The sequence below is a fragment of the Macrotis lagotis genome, chromosome 1 (genome assembly GCF_037893015.1).
Source record: "Macrotis lagotis isolate mMagLag1 chromosome 1, bilby.v1.9.chrom.fasta, whole genome shotgun sequence".
Lineage (NCBI taxonomy): Eukaryota > Metazoa > Chordata > Mammalia > Peramelemorphia > Peramelidae > Macrotis > Macrotis lagotis.
Genome location: NC_133658.1, coordinates 518,329,686 through 518,351,500, shown reverse-complemented (window position 1 = coordinate 518,351,500; position 21,815 = coordinate 518,329,686). Strand labels below are relative to the sequence as shown.

Below are 21,815 nucleotides of genomic sequence, written 5' to 3'. Positions count from 1 at the left end.
GATTGTTAATTGTGTATTTCTTTCATATCCACTTGCAGTTTTGCATCTTTTTTGTTCTATTTACTGTTCTCTTTACAAAGATAGTAAAAGAGCAATAATGTGATTACTGATAATCTATAACAGAAGTAGTCTAAGGATGAAATTATGACTTTTTTCTCTTCATCAATCTAAGATGAAACAATTTTTTATAATTTCTATTTCTTATTTTACAATTCATTTTATGAAATTACTTTGTTTTCCTGACCCCAACTTTACCCTTTCAATGAATTCTCTTCCCCTTTCATTTTTTTCTATGTATTTCCCTGTTGTCTTTAATGTATTTTATCCTACATATATGTGCAGGAAAATTCCTTTTTCTCTGTTCAAATAAGATTGAGGTTCATGAGCTGCACATTCTTCTTACTTCTTACTGCATGTTTGTATACTCTAAAATACCTTTTCTTTTTCCTTTCCTTCCTTTCTTTTCTTCTTTTAAAGTCAATTAAATAGAACAAAATCAAACACAGGTCCTGTGTTTATTTTTCTTAATTCTCCCTGTGGCCCTTGAAGACAACAGGATTCTTGAAGGGACACATCTTTTCTCCTCTTATTAAAATAAGAGTACTTCATAATCATTTGCCCGTTTTGATAATTCAAACATAGGTCCCTTCATAGATTTCTCTTGTATCCTTTATTTGTATTTCAATGATTCTACCTAGGTCTTATCCTTTCATTGGGAATGTCTGAAAGTTTTCTATTCTATTAGAGATAGAGTATTTTTTCCCTTTAGGATTATAATCAGTTTTGTAGGATGGATTATTTTTTGGCCGTTAAATCTTTAATCTTTTACACTTTGGAATATTATATTCCAATATTTTCTCTTCTTCATAGTAATTGCTTCTAAGTCTTATGTGATCTTGACTGTGATTTCTAGATGCTTAAATTCTATTTTACTGCTTGCAATATTTTTCCTCTAGTTTGGAAACTATGTATATTGACCATAATACCTCTATCTTTTCAGTTGCTTTACCCAAAAGGTGAAGTGTATTTTTCTATTTGATTTCTGGTTCTATTTTTGTACCTTATTTTATTTCTTTCTTTGATCTGCTATATTGCTAACCTGAGCTACTTAAATCCCCTTTAAGTACCTTAGTAATCTTTCTTTCCCAGGGGTTCATCATATTCATGTCACACAGAATATTCCTGATTGGCATTAACCCTAGAATATAGTTCAAAACTCCCAAACTCAAGCAGTCTACCAACTTCAGCTTCCCTAGCAGCAGTTACTATAAGTATGTGTTCCCACTTCCGGTTCTTGCTTCATTTTTTCCAGTTACACCTGCATTTCTTATGACAAGGCACTCTTCTCTGAGGAACTACTTGTCCTCATTCTAAAGTTATTCCCTTTAACGGACTGGGACTTCTCTTAAATCAAGTTAAGAAGTATGTATTAAGTTCCTATTTAGTGGGAGATTAAGAAGTATCTTGATGAGAGTGAAAGAGGAGAGTGTAAAAGCCAGTTTGAAGATTAATATTTTAAAAAATAAGATCTTGGAAACTGTCCCATCACTTCCTGGCAAATAGAGGGAAAAGAAATGGAAACTGTCAGATTTTATATTTTTAGACTCAAGGATGATTGCAGTTAGGTGACCATAGCCATGAATTAAAACATGCTTGCTCCTTTAAAGGAAAGCTATGGAAAATCTGGACAGCATACTAAAAAGCAGAGACTGCACCTTACTGACAAAGGTCCATATGGTCAAAGGTATACCATTTCCTGTAGCAAGGTAAGGCTGTGAGAATTGGATTAGAAAGAAAGCTGAGCATAGCAGAATTGATGCTTTCAAATTGTGGTTCTGGAAAAGACTTTTGAGGTCTCTTGGACAGCAAGGAAATCAAATAAGTAAATACTTAAGGAAATTAATTCAGTATGTTCATTAGAAGGACAAATACTGAAGTTGAAGCTTAAATACTTTGGTCATGTAATGAGAAGATGGGATTCATTGGAAAAGATCCTGATGTTGGGAAAGATTAAATGCAGTCTTTGAAAGTCAAGAGAATGATATGGATAGATAATAATATGGAAACAGTAAACATGAACCTGAACAGACTTTAAGAGAGAGTGGAGGAGGGCCTGGTATGCTCTTTTCCTTGGGAACACACACCTAAACCATTGATCAACAATGTGCTATGCTCTTTACAAAGAAAAGCAAAAAACAATATTCTCTGGAGAAGCTTAAAATCTAATGATGGAGATGTAAACAACTATGTACAAACAAAATTATATACAAGATAAATTGGAGATTGTTTTGAAAGGAAGTTAATAGCATTAAAAAGAACCCAAAATTTCCTGTGAAAGGTGGAATTTTAACTGAAACTTGAAGGAAGGCAGAAATGATGAGGGAGAGAATTCCAAGCATTGAAGAGGGGGATCAGCCAGTGAAAATACATAGACTCCAAAGATGAATATAAATGATATTCAAAAGGACAAGTGTCACTGGAGTATAGAATAAATGGTAGAGGGATATGAGTATGGGTACATGAAGTGTTTCAAAACTTAAACAAAGCATTTTATGTTTTATCCTAGAGGCCCTAGAATTTATTGAATAAAGGGGAGTGGAATGACTAGATCTGTACTTTAGGAATATTACTTTGATGGCTTAGTGGAGGACTTGAGACAGGGAAACCAACTAGCAGGCTATTGCAAAAATCTAGGCAAGAGTTGTTGGGGGCCTAGACCTGAGTGATGATAGTATCTGGGAAGAGAAAGAGGCATTAGGAGAGGCATTAAAGTAGAGTACACAAAACTTGGCAACTGTTTGGGTATCAATGTTGATAGTGAGGAGTTGAGGATGACATCTAAATTTCAAGTCAGAGTAACTGGGAGAATGGTGGTGCCCTTGATAATAATAGGGAAATTAGGAAGAAAAGAGGGCTTAGGGAAAAGATAATAAGTTCAATTTTGGACATGTTGAATTTAAGATGTCTCCGGAATATCCAATTTGAGATGTCTAATAGGCAATTGGCGATGTGAAACTAGATGCCTGGAGAGAGGTCAAGGCTATACAAGTAGATCTGAGAGTCATCTGCATAGAGATGATAATTAAAACCATGGGAGCTGATGAGATCACCAAGTGAAACAGTGTGAAGGGAGAAGAGATGAGGGTCAAGGACAAAACCTTGGGGAACACCCACAGTTACTGGGTATGACATGGATGAAAATCCAGCAAAGGAAATTAAGAAGTATAAGTTAGGTAGGAGGAGAACTAGGAGAGATCAGTGTCTTGAAAATCAAGAGAGACTAAAGGCTTCAGAGAGGTCAAGCTGAATGAATATTCAGAAAAGGTCATTAGATTAGACAATTAACCATACTGATGCTCTGCCAGGCATTACTATAATGCCATGGTGCCTTGATGATATGGCTAAGACTTATATCTAAAAGACTAAGGCCTCCTACTGTAACCAGACCAACACCAGAAGGTCACTGGGTAAAGATGGTTCTGGAAGAGGCAGTGAGAATAATGTCTTTGCACAATATTCCCTCCCTTAATCAACATAGTATGTAAGTCATATCACCATTCACTTATTATCATGGTCTTCTTTGCTTATAAAGGGCAATAATCAATCAAATCAAAATATCATTGTTTATAGATATATGTTCAACATATTTATACATGTAAAGCCTATATTAGATTGCTTTCTGTCAGGGGAGGGAAGGAGAAAAATGTGAAACTCAAAAGCTTACTAAAAATGATTGTTGAAAACCATTTTTGTATGTAATTGAAAAAATAAATAAATTAAAATTTTAAAAATATATTATTATTAACTTTCTGGATTAAGACTTTTTGCTATAGCCAGGTTCCAATCCCTCCCATACTCTTGGATTGGGTAGGCAGGCAATGATCCTGCCCTCTATTATCCTTATTCATAGTCACTGACATCTGAATCTATTTCCTGGTGGCTCAAAACAGGTCACAATTTTATCCTAAAAACTAGCTCTCTTCTCTATTGCCACTTTACCAGGCCAAACCTGAGATCTCATTGTTTTTAAACCCTATTGCCTTTTGCCTCATCTAACCTCACTCTTTATCCCCGCATCTATAGGCTTCCTTGTCTGTTTTCTTGTGTAGACATGGACTGGGTAGAAGAACTTACTGTAGTTTTTCTCTGGTTTTACAAATCTTTATACTGTCTGGTGCTCTTTTACATCTTTGTTGGAGTATAAGCAGAACTGAGCTTCTCTACAACCTACATCATTTTAACCTGAAGTCTTCTCCATACATATTTGTTGTTGTTCAGCCATTTCAGTCATCTTCGACTCTTTGTCATATCTTTTGGAGCTTTTTTGGCAAGAATACTAGAATGATTTGTCATTTCTTTCTCCGTTTTATAGATGAAGAATTAAGATTAAAAGTTAAGTTACTTGTCCAGGATCACACAGTTAGTAAATATCTGAGACCAGCTTTAAACTCAGGAAGATGTCTTCCTGACTTTAGGTCCAACACTCTATCCACTGTGCCACCTAGTTGCCCTTTATGTCTTTATTATTTTTTAAAAATATAAAAGTAGCCTTTTAAATGATTTTACAGCCTCTTCCTTTTCTAACATCCTTCAACACCTCTCAAAATAATACTTCTAGCATATTACATTGGTCATGTCAGTACTTTATCCGCATAATTTCAGTTTCCTTATTGCATATAGTTCAAGTGTAGGCTGGCATTTGAGGTCTTTAACAATGTGGAACCTACTGACCTTTTAGGATTTGTTTGCTCTATTCTCTCTGATTGAAAGGTAAAAAGCTTCTCTTAAGAACTCTATTTGAAATGGGCTCCCAGGCCAATCATCTCTTCATTTTCTACCTAGTTGCACTACTTTGGTCTTTTTAATCAATAAATTTCCATTAATAAATGTTTATTGACTGGTTGGTTGACTGATTAGGTACCCAATGGTCTAGTTCTACTGGACTTACTATTCCTTGATCTCATTCAGTCCTTTTTAGTCCAAAATGAATGAATAAATGCCATGTATTCCTCCCCCATGTCAAGAAAGGAGACTACTCATTGCTGCTAGTTGAATTTATTCTCTTCCTTCAAGGCCCAGCTCCATTTGGTCAGATCTCTCTACCAGAAAGAGATAAAGAATTAGAATATGGAGATAAAAAAATAATAGCTAGCATTTATATTGCATTCTCAGATTTACAAAGCACTTTACAATTATTATCTATTTTATCCTAAAAGCAACCTTAGAGATGGGTGCTATTATTATACCTACTTTACAGATAAGAAAACTAAGACACTTGCCCTGGATCACACAACTAGTATTTGAATCTGAATTTGAATGGAAAGGTTTTATAAAGCTCCTCCCAGTATGCTTACTTACCTCCTCCAACTGCCACATCTTCTACCCTCTCTAATCTCTCCTCCAAATGCTGATAAGATAGTATTCCAAAAAACTCAGATCTGACTTACTCAGGAAGCTCCAGAGGCTTCTTCTTGCCCAAGGGATGAAATATAAGATACTTTGGGATTTAAAATCTTCATAATCTGGCTACAGTTTGACTGCAGATTTCTCTTCTGATAGATGAGCTGAACCTGACCACCATTCTCATTTCACTCTTGACTCCACTCCTCACTCTCCATACTTCCCTGCCTCCTCCCCAAAAGCCTTAGTGGATGGATGAGTAAAAGGAGGCCTCAGAGAAGTTAAGTAAGTTTACTCAAAGTCACATGGACTGAATGTGGCAAAATTTGACCGAAGGTCCCTTTCCTCCATCCTGAGAGAGAGTTTTCCTAGTGTTCTTTTCCAAAGTATTTGTTCTATGAGAGGTCACAGTCATTAATAATGTTGAATTTCATGTGACCAGGTAGATCAGTTTATGGGGAATGTCTGACCTTAGGGTCATATAAAACCTGCAAAATCATTTGGTCTAGTCCTGTCAAGGCAACTGAAAATTCAATAAATCTAGGAACTTTTAAGGAGTGAATTAATTAAATGTTTGACCAAATATAGTAGACTAATTTTTAAGTTTTGACCCTTGGTAGAAAAAAAGAATCCTCTACCCTGAGGTAGATCATAGAACTGGAAGGCACTTTAAACATCATCTGATCCAATTGCTTTCCAGATGAGGAAAGAGACTAAGAGGATATCCATTTTTATTCAGGTTCTATGATTTTAAGTCCACTGTGCCAGGGATATTTTGCATTTTCTTAATGGGCTTTATTAATAGGCAATATTCCCCATTCCTCTTACTCTGACCCACAGTAGGATATGACAAAGAGATTTGTTTCTTTCTTTGCCTTTGCATCCTCAGCATTTAGTGTGTATCTATACATTTGTATGTGTGGACACATGTGCATATATATGTGTGTGCCTATGTGTATGAGTAGACATATGTATCATGTTCATATGTATATGGTAGACACTAAATAAATGCTTGTAGAATTGTTTGTTGTTTGTCCTTTATTCTCAAAGAGAACAATGACATCAGGAGGTGATGTCATGATTAGCAAGTGAACTGGGTTTAAGTGAGACAGGGCTGTGCAGAGCCATCAGCTTCATGCTCTTCTCCAGGATGATCTGAGTCTGTAGCAAGAACTATAGTTCAAGGGGACTGGAGATGGGATGGTCCTGCATGCAGGTCCTTGGCCTTTTCATGCTAGAGTCTTTTCCAGGTCTCAGATTTGTCTGGGATGACACTCATTCAATGATTAAGGGCTAGGCTGGAATTGAAGCAGAAGATGGTCTGGTTTGCTACTCCAAAGAATCAATTTGGGAAGGGAAGACCCTCAGGGTTTCTGGCCAAAACAGAAACAATTGCTATTTACACTCAAGCTGAATGGAATTGAACTGCCCAAATTGCCTTCCTAATACCAGTGGCATGATGAGACAGCGTGACCCTCTTCTGGACTCACTGGGGGTGGCCCGCATGACAGCAGGTTCAGACCCGAGAATCGGACTTTAGAGAGGTCTTGCCCGTGCTGAGGTCTGCGATGTGTTTGCCTGGAGAGGGTGAAGGGAACTGGCAGCCAGTCCTTTATCATAGGCCCTTATAAGATGGCCCCTGCAGGAGTCTGCAAGGGGTGGGAGCGCCTGGGCCAGAGCAGCTGAGAAGGGGTTCGCCTTCAGCGCAGACATTGTTAAACCAGAGCGGGCAGCTCTGTTTCATTTTGAACTTGACAGATAAAAGGCCGACTTTGACTGAGGCTATTAAGCTTTTGGCATCCACCCAAGAACGCTGAACAGATGAGGAAATAATATAAAATAAAAGGCGTCTGCAAACATTGATTGTCGGCTGCTTTCCATAAAATACGCCCACTGTCGTGTGTGTGTGTGTGTGTGTGTGTGTGTGTGTGTGTGTGTGTGTGTGTGTGTACAACTCCCCAGTCTTTCATTTCCATGGCCCCACCTCCACTTCCACCCTCCCCTCTCCCTGGCTTATAGTGATTATAAAAATGGGTTTCTTAAAAAAAAATTGTGTTAATGCAAAAAAGCCATACTGAGAACATTTCCTTCTGCACAAGGAGCTTCTGAGCCCTGAAGCAGCAAACTCAGCTAATGTGCATCCCCCTGCCCCCACACCCACCACACACACACACACACACACACACACACACACACTCCCCTTTTTCATTGCTTCCCTTTCAACCCTCCATCCTGAGCCCATTAGAAAACATAGACAGAACAGCAGCCAGATGTGAACACAGCAGCTGAGTGAATAAAGCTGTTGAGTCGAACATGATTTAGAAGCTACTGTGAAGCCAGACTATACCCTGACCTCCCTGAGTCATGGGCTTCAAGGGAAGATGTGGTTCACAGTGTTAGGAGTCGTCATCTCTAAAGAGAACAGAATCACAGAATGTTTGAGGTGGAAGGGGTTGGAAAAAACATCTTGTCTATCGGAAAGATTTCGGTATTAGGACTCTGAGGGCCTGGGGTTTTAATCCTTTTTCTGCTTCTTAGGAACTGTGTGGTGTTGGACAAGCCACTCAGCTTCTTGGTCTATTTCCTCATCTGTCAAGAAAAGAGAGAATTGGACCAGATAATCATTAACATCCAGTTCTATGATCCCATGTTCCTCTAGTCCAGTGCTCTTTTCCTAGACAAGATGAAATTCAGTGTCACTAACAGCTGTAACTTCTCAAAAACCAGGGACAAGACACTAGAGGAAGTCTCTTCCAGAATGAAGGAAACAGACCTTTCCAAAAATGAGAAAGAAAAAGATGACAGTGATGTAGATTGTAGGTACACTTGGGGGTTATCCCAAGGAGCAGTAGCAATTTATACTGGTTTGATCCTGCCTTCGTTTGACCCATAGGAAGATGGGGTGTCACTTTGCAATTAGCCCAGCAAGGGATTATGGTTTATTATTGGCCTACTAGAGGAAGCCACACGCAAGCTACCAACCCTGTGGACTTGCCAAGATTTCTCCCACTCAAGTGGCAAGAGATCTGTAATACATTTGCATGAACCTCCTACTTTTACTAAGCTGTTTGGCTTTAATTGACAAGGCAATGTAGATTCTGCATTGAGACTCAGGAGTTATTAAATACTGCTGCAAAATATAAACATTAGAGAAATCTCTGTCATTCTCTTGTACCCCACATCTACAAAATTTCCTATTTCAATCTCAAGCAGTCACACTTATAAGTTCCAAACAAACAACTTTTGTGGTTGCTAATTTGTAATGTATCTAGAAAAAAATGGACAGAAATCTGGTTTTTACCTCCCCTCATTCACCCCTGATAAATGCTTCCAGTTACTTTAAGTAATGATAGAGGACTCTGTGTGTGTGTGTGTGTGTGTGTGTAGGTCGATCTTAGATTCCTGGTTCAAGGAGAAAGGCTTATTTCCCTGCCTCAGGTTCACTATTATTCTGTGATGACTGATAGTCTCTGACATTCTGGAATTCACCAGAAGCAATGTTTCCCAGTCCTGGCTAGCAATTCCTTGAGGGGCATCTGCATGAGAGATACAGTTGGCAGGAGATGCAAATAAAAGCAACTCTAAGATTCTACCTCACATCCATCAGATTGGCAAAGATGACAAAAATGGAGAATGGCAGTTGTTGAAGGGGCTGAGGGTAGTCAGGCACACTAATATAATACTGCTGGTGGAATCATTCTGGAAAGCAATTTGGAAGTAGAGCAAAAAGTCTTTAACTATGAATTTTCTTTCACCCACCAATGTCACTGCTCAACTTATACTGCAAAGAGATCAAAGAAAGAAGAAAAAACTCATATGCATAAAAACATTTATAAGGACTGTTTTTGGTTATAGTGATACTTACTATGGTAAGTACAGTAAAAGGTTATAGAACCTAGGTATATGCCCACTAGTTGGGGAGTGAATACATTATGATATGTGTATGAATGTGGTCTAAGAAATAATGAAAGAGATAGTTTCTAAGAAACCTGGGAAGAATTTTATGAACTGATGAAGAGTTAGATAAGCAGATTTAGAAAAATTATTTAAATGAAAACAATTGTGATAGTCTAAAGAACTCTCATCAATACATTTAAAATTCTAGAAGACCAATACAAGAGTGAGCATGACTCACTTCTTGGTGCAGAAGTGATGATAGGTACAACATGACATAGGCATGATCAATGTAATACAAATTTACTTTCCTTGATTGTACTTGTTATAAGAGAGAATTCTTATTTGGATAGAGGAGGTTTATTGAGGATAGGTGAAGAGCACTGATTATGATACCAAAACAAAAGAAAAAAAGGAAGAAAGGAAAGAAGAAAAGGAAGAAAAAAGGCAGTGAAGTAAGTGACTCGCCCTGAGTCATACAACTATTGAAACTCAGATCTTCCTGACTCTTAGGTGTAGAGTTCTATTCACAAGACCATATAGTTTTCTGATATACTTTTGTCTTCCTGATTCTATTCCACACATTTCTTCCCCCCCCCACTTTAATTCAATGATGTTATTCAAGTTTTCTGATATTTATACGAACTGGAGATTGCATAAAACCTTCCAGTATGCTTCTATAGGCAGTCACTAGTTTCCTCAAGCAGCTTATGTCATAGTGGTTTTTAATGCCTGTCTTTAAGAATATTCCCAGATAGTTCTACTTTTCTTCTTATCATCCTTGCCATGGCAACAGCTACAGCATATACAATTGTGTATAAGTCCTGATTTTTTTTATGCTCTGTCAATTGTTGTGAGAAAATGCATTCATTCATGATGGTTATAGCAGAGACCACCTTTTAAAAATTATTCTACTCTAGTATAATTTGTCTCTAGGTTGGTTTCATACCTAAGATGAAAAGGACTTTTCAAAAAAAAAAATTCCATTCTAAGTATGCTTATCTTCCTTTCAAAATCATTCAGCCTGATGGTAATCCTTTTACCATCCATCCCATTGTTAGCTAGCATGTCTGGAACTTATGTGTGGATCTGTGATTCCTTTAGGTTCTTCAAGCATCTCTCTCCAGATGTTAACTCTCCAATTTCCACTTTTAACTCACCTAATCTGAATTTAGGGATTATGTCATTCCTTAAGAATACCCTGCATTTATCTGAACTATCTTGTAGTGTAGCTTGGACCCAAGGAGATTGTTGTCTTAAGTCAGTATGAAGCCCTCTTCTAAAATTGCTAAGCTTTGTTTAGAAATTTGTTAAGTTGTAGTATTGTTGTTCCAGTTGTGTTTAGCTCTCTATGACCCTATTTGGGGTTTTCATGATGAAGATACTGTAGTAGTTTGACATTTCTTTCTCCAGCTCATTTTGCTGATGAGGGAATTGATATAGACAGGGTTAAGTGACTTGCCCAGGGTCACAGAGCTAGTAGGTGTCTGTGGGTCGATTTGAACTCAGATTTCCTGACTCTAGACTTGTAGCTCTATCTGTACCACCTGGCTACCTTGTTAGATTGTAGTACTGTTAAATATTAAAGGGATTCATGTCTTTGGCCCATTTCATTCCCAAAGTACTTCAAACAAGTGTGGTCTGTCATTTATGTCAAGTAGCTCATCATCGTGGTTCTGAGTGGAGCCAGGCTGCAATGCTATGCTGTCCTACTATTTTTTAAATTCACAGGAATACTTGAAATCACCATTGGCATAACCTATAAACCAAATATTGACATCATCAGAACTCAAATGACTAATGTTTTGGGGTTCTTGCCAGACTTTCATAGTTACCAAAATGCCCTTAGAGAACACCGAGTCACCGGTGTACATACTTCTGGTTCCTGTACTTTGCTATTGTCCCTCAAACTTCACAACTGGTTCAGTAAGATAGGCATTATAACTATTTGACAAATATTATTATTGTTGTCAATAACAATATTAAAATTAAGTTCTTTGTTTTCTCTTGGTATTGCCATGGAGACTTAGAATGTGGGAATTGACTATGACAGCCAAGTAGATATTTTTACCCAGTGTTCACAAGGCTCTGTGGCATCGAACGTAAAGGTAGATAAGATGCTGGGACAAGGATAGAGGACTGAGATCTTGATTACCATGATAAGAGGGGGATGGATGCAGATTTCAACAATAAAGTTCCTCTATCCAACCCTTATGTAGAAATGATGAAGATCAGAGGAGCCTGGGATGGAAGAGATGATCTAGAGATTGCCAGAAACCAACAGGCATGTTAAATAAATAAAACGAGACTGCTAGGACAATGGCAAGACTTTGCTTCCCCTTTGTTCTTTTAAAGAGGTTTTTCCTAAAGGTTCGACTTGTCCTATTTAACAGCCAGTTCATTTACTTTCTGCTTGCTGGGAGAAGAAATGAAAAGAAAGGGAGACTACCTATTCTCAACTGCTAGTCAAAAGTAGCCAGCATCTAAGTTTTTCCTCCATAAAATATGCTAATATTTTTCTCTAGAAAATATTCAAATAGAAAAGATAATGACTAGGTATGATTTCATTCACATAGCAAATTCCCAAGCTAGGGGAATTTTCTCTGATAATTCAGGTTGGCATCTCCTTTGCAATATAGAACTTTTAGAGGGTTACTTATAAGTGACTTGCCTAGGTCAGTTAGGAGGCCCAGTGGGGGCTGGAATCAGGAAGACTCATATCTGAGTTCATATCTGGCCTCAGACACTTCTTAGCTAGGTGACCCTGTACAAGTCACTTAACTCTGGTTACCTAGTTTCCTTATCTGTAAAATGAACTGAAGAAGGAAATGGCAAACTGTTCCAGTATCTTTGCAAGAAAACTCCAAATGGGGTCAAGAAAGTCACATAATCAATATTTGTCAGAGGTAGGAATTGAACCCATGTCTTCTTAGCTTTGAGATCAGTATGTTACACCATCTGCCCCTTTCTTTCAGTACCTAAGTATTACTCTACTTCAGTTGTTTAATATAAAGAAGAGGGTGACCAACAGCTCAGACTGGTGTGATCAGTGATAGTGGCAGACTGAGAATGGGAGACGGAAAGAGAGACTTTGAAAAGAGGCTCCATGCAACTACCAAGATCATCTTCCTAAGAAGATGGTCCTACTCAATAAATTATAATGGCTCCCCATTATCTCTCAAACCAAATATAAACTGACATTTAAAAGTCTTCCCAGCTTAACTCCTCCTTATTTTCCCAGTATTATTAAACATTATTTCTTTCCATATTATCAATGGTCCAGCCAAATTGACCTGTTGGTTGCTATTCCTTATCAGAACAATCCATCTCCCAATTCCTAATCATTTGCTCTCCTTCTTAACCTTTTCCTCTTACATCCTGCCTCCCTGCTTCCTTTAAGATTCAGCTCAAGCCCAGCATTTTTAGGGGGAAGGGGCAGAGGAAGGTAGTGAATGGGTCTGCATCAGACTTTCCTAGTCTTTCCAAATAATAGTATCTTTTACTTTAAGGCAATCACTCATGTACTCTTATATGCATTGATTTATGTTTATATAGCCTTTTAAAGTACAGACTCTTTTCACTTTTTATTTTGTAACCAGATTCCCAAAGCCCATTGGTAGGGGATTCTTTACTTATTGAAGGAAATACCTTACTTGAAGGATGAGGCAAAGAAGAAGAAGAGAACTCCAATCTCCTAAGTGTCTTCAAACTCATGAATTTCACTGAGCTCCGCAGTGACTTGGTTGTATTTCTGGTGGTCCTTCCAGCTTCAAGAAAGAAGATGAACCATGCCAAACACCATTTTGGGTTACTGAAGGGAGAATAAGACTGGGAAGAAGTGATATGAAAGGAGTTAAAAGTTTTCCCTAATGCTCCTATCCCCAGTTTACTACACCAGAGTCTTCAGGGAATTTCCCCTTTGTGTGAAATTTGGAACACTCTCTGTTGGTTGAGTGGAGTTACCCTGCTCCCAATGGAACATTGTCTGATCGGTGTCTATATACAAACACACACAGATTTCTACATGTTTGCATGTATATGTGTGCATCTTATATATTTAATGTTGTATATAAGTGTGTGCATATATGCATATATATGGATGTATCCATATACACATACACATATTTATGTCTACTGTATTTTTCCTGATTTCTGTTTGCTATCCACTTAGACAATTAGGTTTCTTGTTGTTTGCCATGTGTGCTCACTATGGAATTGGTATTTGATGGGAAAGGGTTGCAATCTTAGCTTCTAATCTGTTACCCTCTCTCTCTCTCTCCAAGGAAAGCAGAGGGACCAAGCTTCTGGCACTAACCTTATATTTCCCCACCTGGAAGGAATACAAGGGGGTGGGGATGGGGTGGAAGGAAAGACTAGAGAAATCTATTATATCTCCCTTTGAGCCACAGGACATCCCCAAGCTATATATGTTGACAGTTTCATTATACTTGGTTTCCCCAGGGCATAGTACACAGTAAGGTTTTTTTTTTGAGAACATTGAGAAATTTTATTTATGTAGTTATTTCAAATCTTTAAAATAGTCAAAATCATAAGGTCACTCAGAGAGTGCCATATAATAGCTATGAGGGATAGAAACAATAATCACAAGCAAACTAGGAGAATGAGGAAAAAAACCTTGAGTTTGAGACTTTCCCAAAGCACATCACACCATCCCCTTTCTGTGGACTATGTTACAATATACCAGTTTCACAAATTGGGACAGGATAAGGGAGGATGCAGGATCCCATCCATAGAAAGGACATATTTGAACCTTGCTCTGTCCATCAGCCAATAGTCATTGTCCTGGACTGTGGGGAAGAGAAGGTTTTAAGTGGAAGTGTTTGTCTTAGATTTTTTGCTTGGGTGGCAGATCCTCCTTGCTCCAGTGGTTGATCAGAAATAGGGTGGGGAATAAAGTCACCCCAACCACATATTCCCCCCTTCTCCATCTCCCCACTCCTACTCCTTGAGGTCCATAAATGGGGGGAGGAAGGAATGAATGTTCAAAGCATGGCATAACAGCTAACTTTTACTAATAAGGGCAATTCCAGGTTAGAACAAGGTCCAGCTCTCATGAAAGGCTAATTTGACATTTGGCATGAAATTCAAGGTTCTGTAAGAGGATGGCCCCAGCCACCTCTTTAAGGCAGAATTTTCCTAGGACCTACCTGTTACCCTGGGGCAAAAGAACTCACCCAACACCTGAGAAAGGGAGGTAGAAATAGAGAGAGATCCATGGGAATAATTGAAACCATCATCATTTCACCCTCAAACCTTCAAAACTGATTTCATCTAGGTTTGGAGAGGGGAAAAGTCCTTTTGATGCTGGAAAGCCCAGGACTGGTAAGTTCTTAATAAATGCTTAATGATGGATTGATTAAAAAGACAAAATATAATTTTTTTTCTCCTTTAGGAGAAACTAAGGTGGTGAAGGAAGGTCCCTGGAACCTATAAAAGAGAGGATAAATGAATCCTGATTGTCCCTTAGAGGCTTAGACTCATGGATATAGGAAGATCCAGTAAAACTTGCCCCCCCCCCCCCCACAAATTCTCTGTTTACATCTCCTGTGGGCTATTGGAAGCACAATCTGACCCAAGGAGGAGGCACAGAATTGCAGCATGCAATGTGGGTTTAAGCTAAAAGTTCCCACCATATACTTGTCAGCTCCAGGGAGACTTGCAGGGTCTGGAACTATCAGTGCCCAGAGATAGAAATCTCCTGACTTCATTCATACTTTACCTATTATTTCCCTCCCTCCCCCACTTCATATTCATAATTCTATAGCTCTTTCAACATATTAAGACCAGTTCTCTGTTTGGACATTAGCCTTGTCATCACTTCTATATTGTTCTTGCTATGATGGCAAAGGAATGCTTTTTAAAATGAAAGATTTTCAAAGTGATAGAAAAAGAACCCTTTGGTTTTCTCCCTTCCCCGTGTGGTCACTCATATCTAGCATAAACAACAACAAAATAACCACATCATGCCGAGTGACTGGTTGATAGACAAATATTGATCTCCCTGTAGTATCTTATTCGTCTTGTAGTCACCATTTGTCTATCTCTTCTGTTGGAATCCAAACAATTCGAGATGGGAGCCAGGGGAAATCTTAAAAAAATAGAGCCACTGGATGGCACTAGAATCCTCTCATCCCCATCCCCTTCCCTAACCCCACCTCCTCATCCATCATCATAATCCTCTCTGCCTCAATGTATGTTAGTTGTGGTCAAATATTTGAAAGGTTGTCATATGAAAGAGGGATTGGACATGTTCTCTCTGACCCCAGAGGTCAACTCTAGAAGCAATGGAGAAGTTACAAAGTGACCAGTTTAAATTCTGAGAAAACACAACAAAACATAACAAAAAACTTCCTAACAATTAGAGCTATGTAAAAGCAGGATATATGACTCATCTGGAGATCCTTTGGTGGATTCCATTTGTTTAGAGGCTTTCCACTAAGGCTGGATATCTTGTCATCTAATGTTATACTAGTATTCCTTTTGTACATGGGCTAAACTAAAAGGCTGCCACACAAAGCCTTTTATCATTCATGAATTCTCCAATTTTAGAAGAACATCATAGTTTGAAGGGCTCTAAAATGTAGATTTAGAAGGCACTTTAGAGACAATCCTGTCCAACACTCTAATTTTATCAATGTGGATACTGAGATTTGACTAAGTAAATTAAACTCATCAGAGTCATTACCTATAAAGCACTTTAAAGTGGGCTGAGCATTTTATGTTGATTATTTCATGTAATCTTCACATACTTCTGGGTGTTGATGATAGGGATTGGTCCTGTGATTTCACTAGCATAGGAAACTTCCAAATGAGGACATTCTCTCCACTAAACAGTGCAGGCCAACATCTTCTCTGCATTTTAGAATTTGCGGGATTTACTTAGGACTCTTAGAAGAGAAGTGACTTTCCTAGGGACACCCAAGCAGCAGAGACAGAACTTGAACTAAGGCAGAGATTCTATTAGTCTCAATTTACAGATGTGGAAAGTGAGACTCAGAAACGTTCTGCATCTTGTTAAGGATAAATTTTAAGCAAATATCAAAAAGTGAGATTTGATCTCACTCTAAGGAAGGGATGGAGAAGGGAAAAAGGGGAAAAAGAAATTTACATAATAACTTTATTATTTATTTATTGGATTTTTTGCAAGGCAATGGGGTTAAGTGACTTCCCCAAGGTCATGCAGATAATTAAGTTTTAAGTACCTGAGGTCAGATTTGGATTCAGATTGTCCTAACTCCAGGGCCAGTGCTCTATTCCCTGTGCCACCTAGCTGCCCCCTTTATTATATATATTTAAAGAAACAACATGTTGTATTTAAAAGATCTGCAGTTTTATGAGCAATAATTTTTTTATTATACTTGAAATAAAAATGCTTATTTTATTCCATAAATTAAAAATAAAATAGGGGCAGCTAGGTGGCACAGTGGATAGAGCACTGGCCCTGGAGTCAGGAGTATTTGAGTTCAAATCCAGCCTCAGACACTTAATAATTACCTAGCTGTGTGGCCTTGGGCAAATCACTTAACCCCATTGCTTTATTAAAAAAAAAATAAAATAAATATGAAAAAAGGGAGAAAAGTGGGATTTGAACCCAGAACTTCCTGACTCCTAATTCATCATCCATGAGCATTATACTTTCTCAGTAGAAAGCAGAGCCAAGACTCAACCACAGGACTTTTGTGTCCAAATTCACTACTTTTCCCATTAAACCACACCTTCCATAAAGAACCCTGACTGAGTTCAAATGATGGTTTCATCTATGTTGCCTTGGACAGGTTACTGAACCTTATCAGAACCTTAGTTTCTTCTCTGTAACAAGGACTCAATGAGGCTATCTCCAAGGTCCCTTCCAGCTCAGAACCCTCCAATCCCACAGACTGACTAATGAGGCCCTGAGGTGCATATTGAAAGAGCACTGAAATGGGTTTCTGGAGTCATGGCTTCAAGTTCTGGCTCTGCTTTAACCTCTCCAACTCTTCAGTTTTGTGATCTTTAAAATTTTAAATTTAAAAAAAAAATCTTGGGGTGGCTAGCTGGCGTAGTGGATGAAGCACCAGCCCTGGAGTCAGGAGTACCTGGGTTCAAATACGGTCTCAGACACTTAATAATTACCTAGCTGTGTGGCCTTGGGCAAGCCGCTTAACCCTGTTTGCCTTGCAAAAAAAAAACCTAAAAAAAAAATCTTTAAAATTCTCTTTTGATTCTAAATCTTGGACTTTAATTCCTTAGTTCCAAAGGACAAATAACAGCAACAACATTTCTAAAATAGGAAGTTGTTCTCTGAGTCTAATGCATAATGAGTTCCCACCCCCATCCCCCACATACACATCTATGTCACACATATCTATTTGGACTTTTTACTCAGACTAGCTAGGTGAGCACCCTCTCACACTCTTAAGACAGGGTTAATCAATATTTCCTGGAAACAGAATGCAAGTTGATAGCAGTTCTTTGTGCTCCAAGTTTTTTTAAATTTTATTTTTCTTTGATTACATGTAAAAGCAAGTTTAGCACTCATTCTTAAAATCTTGAGTTCTAAATTTTGTCTTTTCCTTCCATCCCACACACTCTAATTGAAAAAACAAGTAATTGTTTCTTTCTGGCTGCTTACAATATTTTCTTCTTGACCCTGGGAGCTTTGAAATTTGGCTATAACATTCCTGGGAGGGAGTTTTCATTTGGGTATCTCTTTCAGGAGGTTAGCAGTGGATTTTTTCAATTTCTATTTTTTACCCTCTGGTTCTAGAATTTCAGGGCAGTTTCCCCTGATAATTTCTGGAAAGATGATTCTAGGCTCTTTTTTTTTTAATCATGGTTCTCAGTTCAAAAGTTTTTAAATCACCATATTTCCCCCATGTATAAAACACTCCCATGTATAAGATGTACCTTAATTTTGGAGCCCAAAATTTGGGGAAAAAAATATTAAAGTTATTGTCTGTGTGTTACTGCTCCTCCTCTTCCCAAGATTGCAACCCAGATCCAAGTATGAGCAAAACAGCAGAATCCTGCTTCAGTGATAGCAGAGAGACCCCTGTAATTTCCTTCTAGCTCCCTTACCATGTATGGACTGAGAGCTCTGGAAGCATCTGTTCCTGATGATCCAGTGGCTCCCAAAGGACTGCTTCTGGTTCACTGAGGCCAGTCTGTGCTGCTGAAGCTTGCCCTGGGTGGTGTGCCACTCTCACCCTGGTGCTACAGACTTATGCTGACTTTCCAAGATGGCCTTGGCAGTCTTCTGGGCTGCCACTGCTGCTAATGATCCAGTCACCTAACCTCCTTTTGGGGATTGCTGGGCCAGGCAGTTCCAGAGTGGCCATGGTTACATCTTGCTCCTCTCTTACCCCAATGCAGCAGATTTTTTCCCACCCATCTTCCAAATGGTTTTGGACTGGAAATTGTTTTACTCCATCTTTTTGTGGGTTCTATCACTCTAGAATTTTTTTAGTCATTATTTAAAGATATTTGGAGGGGTTTGAGGAAGAGCTTGGGTGAGTCCCTGCCTTTACTCCACCATCTTGGTTCCACCCTCCTTCGTCCTAATTCTTCCTTTCATGGAAGGGATTCTCTGAAACAGGAATATTTCCATTCACCAAAATGTGGCCCTAGCCTTCCAAGGCAAGGTGGAGAAGCACAAGTTTTCTGTAGAAACTCTATTATTGCTTTGACTTCAGCTATTTCTTGATCAAAAAGATAGAATGTTTATATTTCTTCTTGCTGGGTATATGGACACGTATACATTCGTCTCTGCTTTTGCAGGAGCTCAGAACTTCTAACTTGTCCTTGAAAAACTGTGAGTGAACCCATGTAATTCCCAGATATTCCTGTCTCAAGGTAGGCTTTTCTGGTTGCTATGGGGAAGAGACTGTGCATTCCCAGACTTCCCTCTCACAGAACAAAATCTACTGAGTTGAAAATCAGTATGTCTTCTAAATAGGGAAAAAGGGAAGAAGTCCAAAAAGACTGAGAGATTTCTGTCTTTCTCCTTTATAGGATAGTGCAAAGAGCAATTCCTGCAATGAGAGTCTGTCCTCCTGAATCCCAGCCAGCCAACCATCTTGGAGGTAGTCCCATTCACTAAAAACCAATAAGGATTGCTTATGTCATCAGAATAAGGCATAATTGTATAGACCATATTCTGGGGAGTGGGAGATATGTTTAAATTGAACAGGAGGAAAGCCCTCCAATAGATCATGTTCCTCTTACGTACTCTTCTATCTCTCTAACTATATAGGGAAGTCCTAGAAGACATGCAATAAATTATGTATTTCATAGCTTTCCTAACACTGTCAGTTAAGCATTTGTTCCCAGTCACTGGGAAGAAATAGAAAGACAAAAACACAGTCCCTATTCTTAAAGCCCATAATCTAATGGAAGAGGCACAATGCATATATATATATGTATATATATATATACATATATATATATATATATGTTTTCTCCTGGAGTTGAGGCTGTGGTGAAGAGAGAAGGAGAAAGGGACCAAATCATGCCTCTCACATAAGATTTGAACACGGTCTTGAAGGAAACCAGAGAGTCAACAAGTAGAAGTGAGTAGGGAGAGCTAGGGGACAGCCAGTGGAAAGGTACAGTTAAGTGGTAGAGTGGAGGACAGTACAAAGTCCATCATTACTGGATCATAGAATCCATGAAGTACTCTATTCATAAGTAAAACATGAGAAAATTGTAAATATAGAAAGGAGTATGATGGTGAATAGTTTTCTTTTTTACATAATATTTCCCCCATTACATGTAAAAATAATTTTTAGCATTCAAGTACCAAATTCTATCATTCTCTCTCCCCTCCCTCCATTCTGAAACAATAAGCTATTGCATGTGCAACTATGTAAAACATTTTCACATTAGTCATTTTTTTGCAAACAAGCAAACCACCTAAAATCTTGAAGACAAATAACTGAGGGAAACTTCTATTTTTTTATTGGGACTTTGGCAGAAATGTGTTGATTTCTAGATCAGAGATAGACAAGCTGGCCGGTATAATATCATGAAAAAAAGATTGGAAAGTCTAATACAAAAATAGCATCACTCAGGAGTCCTATGTGACTCTAAGTTTGGCTAACTGGTGTAGAAAATGGACAGTTTTTCATAGTCATTCATGGTGAGAGTCACTCCAACAAGAAAGATAGAGAACTGAGAATGCTGGTTATGTAGGTGTAAAGGTTGTTAGCTGCTGTAGGCATGTGAAAATAATTAAAACTTACTCAGTCTTATTGCTTTCTAATGTTATCTAAATCTGGAGATGGGGGCTCTTAAGGGTATTTGTTTAACTGTCTTATACTCTGTAATTTGAAAGAGTTATAGAGGGAGAAACGCATGAAGGGCTCTTTTCCTGTTTTACCACAAAGTGCTTTTCTGGTAGAAGTTTGAAGTTGATGAGATTAAAGCAGAAACCCCTGTTGAAAAACTAAAAAAAATTCTATGTTTAGTAGTGTCTGACTCTTTGAGATCCCATTTAGGATTTTCTTAGCAAAAATAATGGAGTGCTTTGTTATTTCCCCTCCAACCCATTTTACAGATGAAGAAACTGAGGCAAGCAGCTAGTAAGTGAGGCTAGATTTGAACTCAAGTCCTCTTGACCTAACACTTTATCACTGGGCCCCCTAACTATTCTAATATTTTAAGGTTTGTAAAAAGCTTTTAATTCATTTAATCCTCACAACAACCCTCTAAAGTCAGTTCTATTATCTCCATTTTTTAGTCATGTCTGATCCCATATGGGATTTTCTTGGCAGCGATACTTGAGAGCTTTGCCATTTCCTTCTCCACCTCACTTTACAGATGAGGAAAATGAGGTATTTTCTCCAGTTTGTACAAGTGATTCATAATTTGGCATAATTCCATCACCAGTAGCTGAAATACATTATTTTACATAGGTAATTGTTATTTAGAAAACATTTATCAATTTTACAGTGAAAAGGGAAAAACAGTTGAGTTTTTTTAATCTTCAAAGTAGTATTCTTCTTGATGTGCCCTCTTAACCTTTTTCATTCATGTTCAAAAAACTGACAAGATACTAGACGATAGGAAGCTATCTTATGGTTTTTATGCTTAAATAACTCACGATTTAATTATTTTATAGAAAAGGTTAAGAGGTTCATATTTTAAAAGTACAAAAATTTATATGATATGTCAACCTTTGTAATTCATAGAAATTAGAAGTGCATTATTGGTATGTTTTCTCCACTTCTTTTCCATTGGAAGTGGAATATTAGTTGATTTATGATTTGCAAAGTTTTTCTTCTAGAACAGCCCCACAGGAAAGTTCTGAATGAGTTCAATAGCTCCCTTTTAAGTTCTCAAGTCAGTGTACTCTCTCTCTTTTTTTTTTCCTGAATATACTTGTAAAGACCTTTTTATGGGCAGGTGGGTGGCACCTTGAATAGAGCACCAGCCTGGAGTCTGGAAGACTAATCTTCCTGAGTTCAAATCAGGCCTCAGATATTTACTAGTATTGTGACCCTGGGCAAGTCACTTAACCTTGT

General features: G+C 38.1%; 1 long non-coding RNA gene across 2 annotated transcripts in view; it reads right to left on the bottom strand.

Moving 5' to 3' along the window:
- Positions 1-21,815, bottom strand: part of LOC141520876 (uncharacterized) — an 84,899-nt gene that overhangs the window by 48,197 nt on the left and 14,887 nt on the right. Inside the window, exons 2-3 of one of the 2 annotated variants that reach the window (XR_012477785.1) lie at positions 12,943-13,122; positions 4,949-5,099 (exon numbers count right to left, since the gene is read on the bottom strand). This is a non-coding gene — a long non-coding RNA (uncharacterized LOC141520876). The remainder of the gene's footprint in view (positions 1-4,948; positions 5,100-12,942; positions 13,123-21,815) is intronic. The other variant, XR_012477784.1, reaches the window with a different exon arrangement.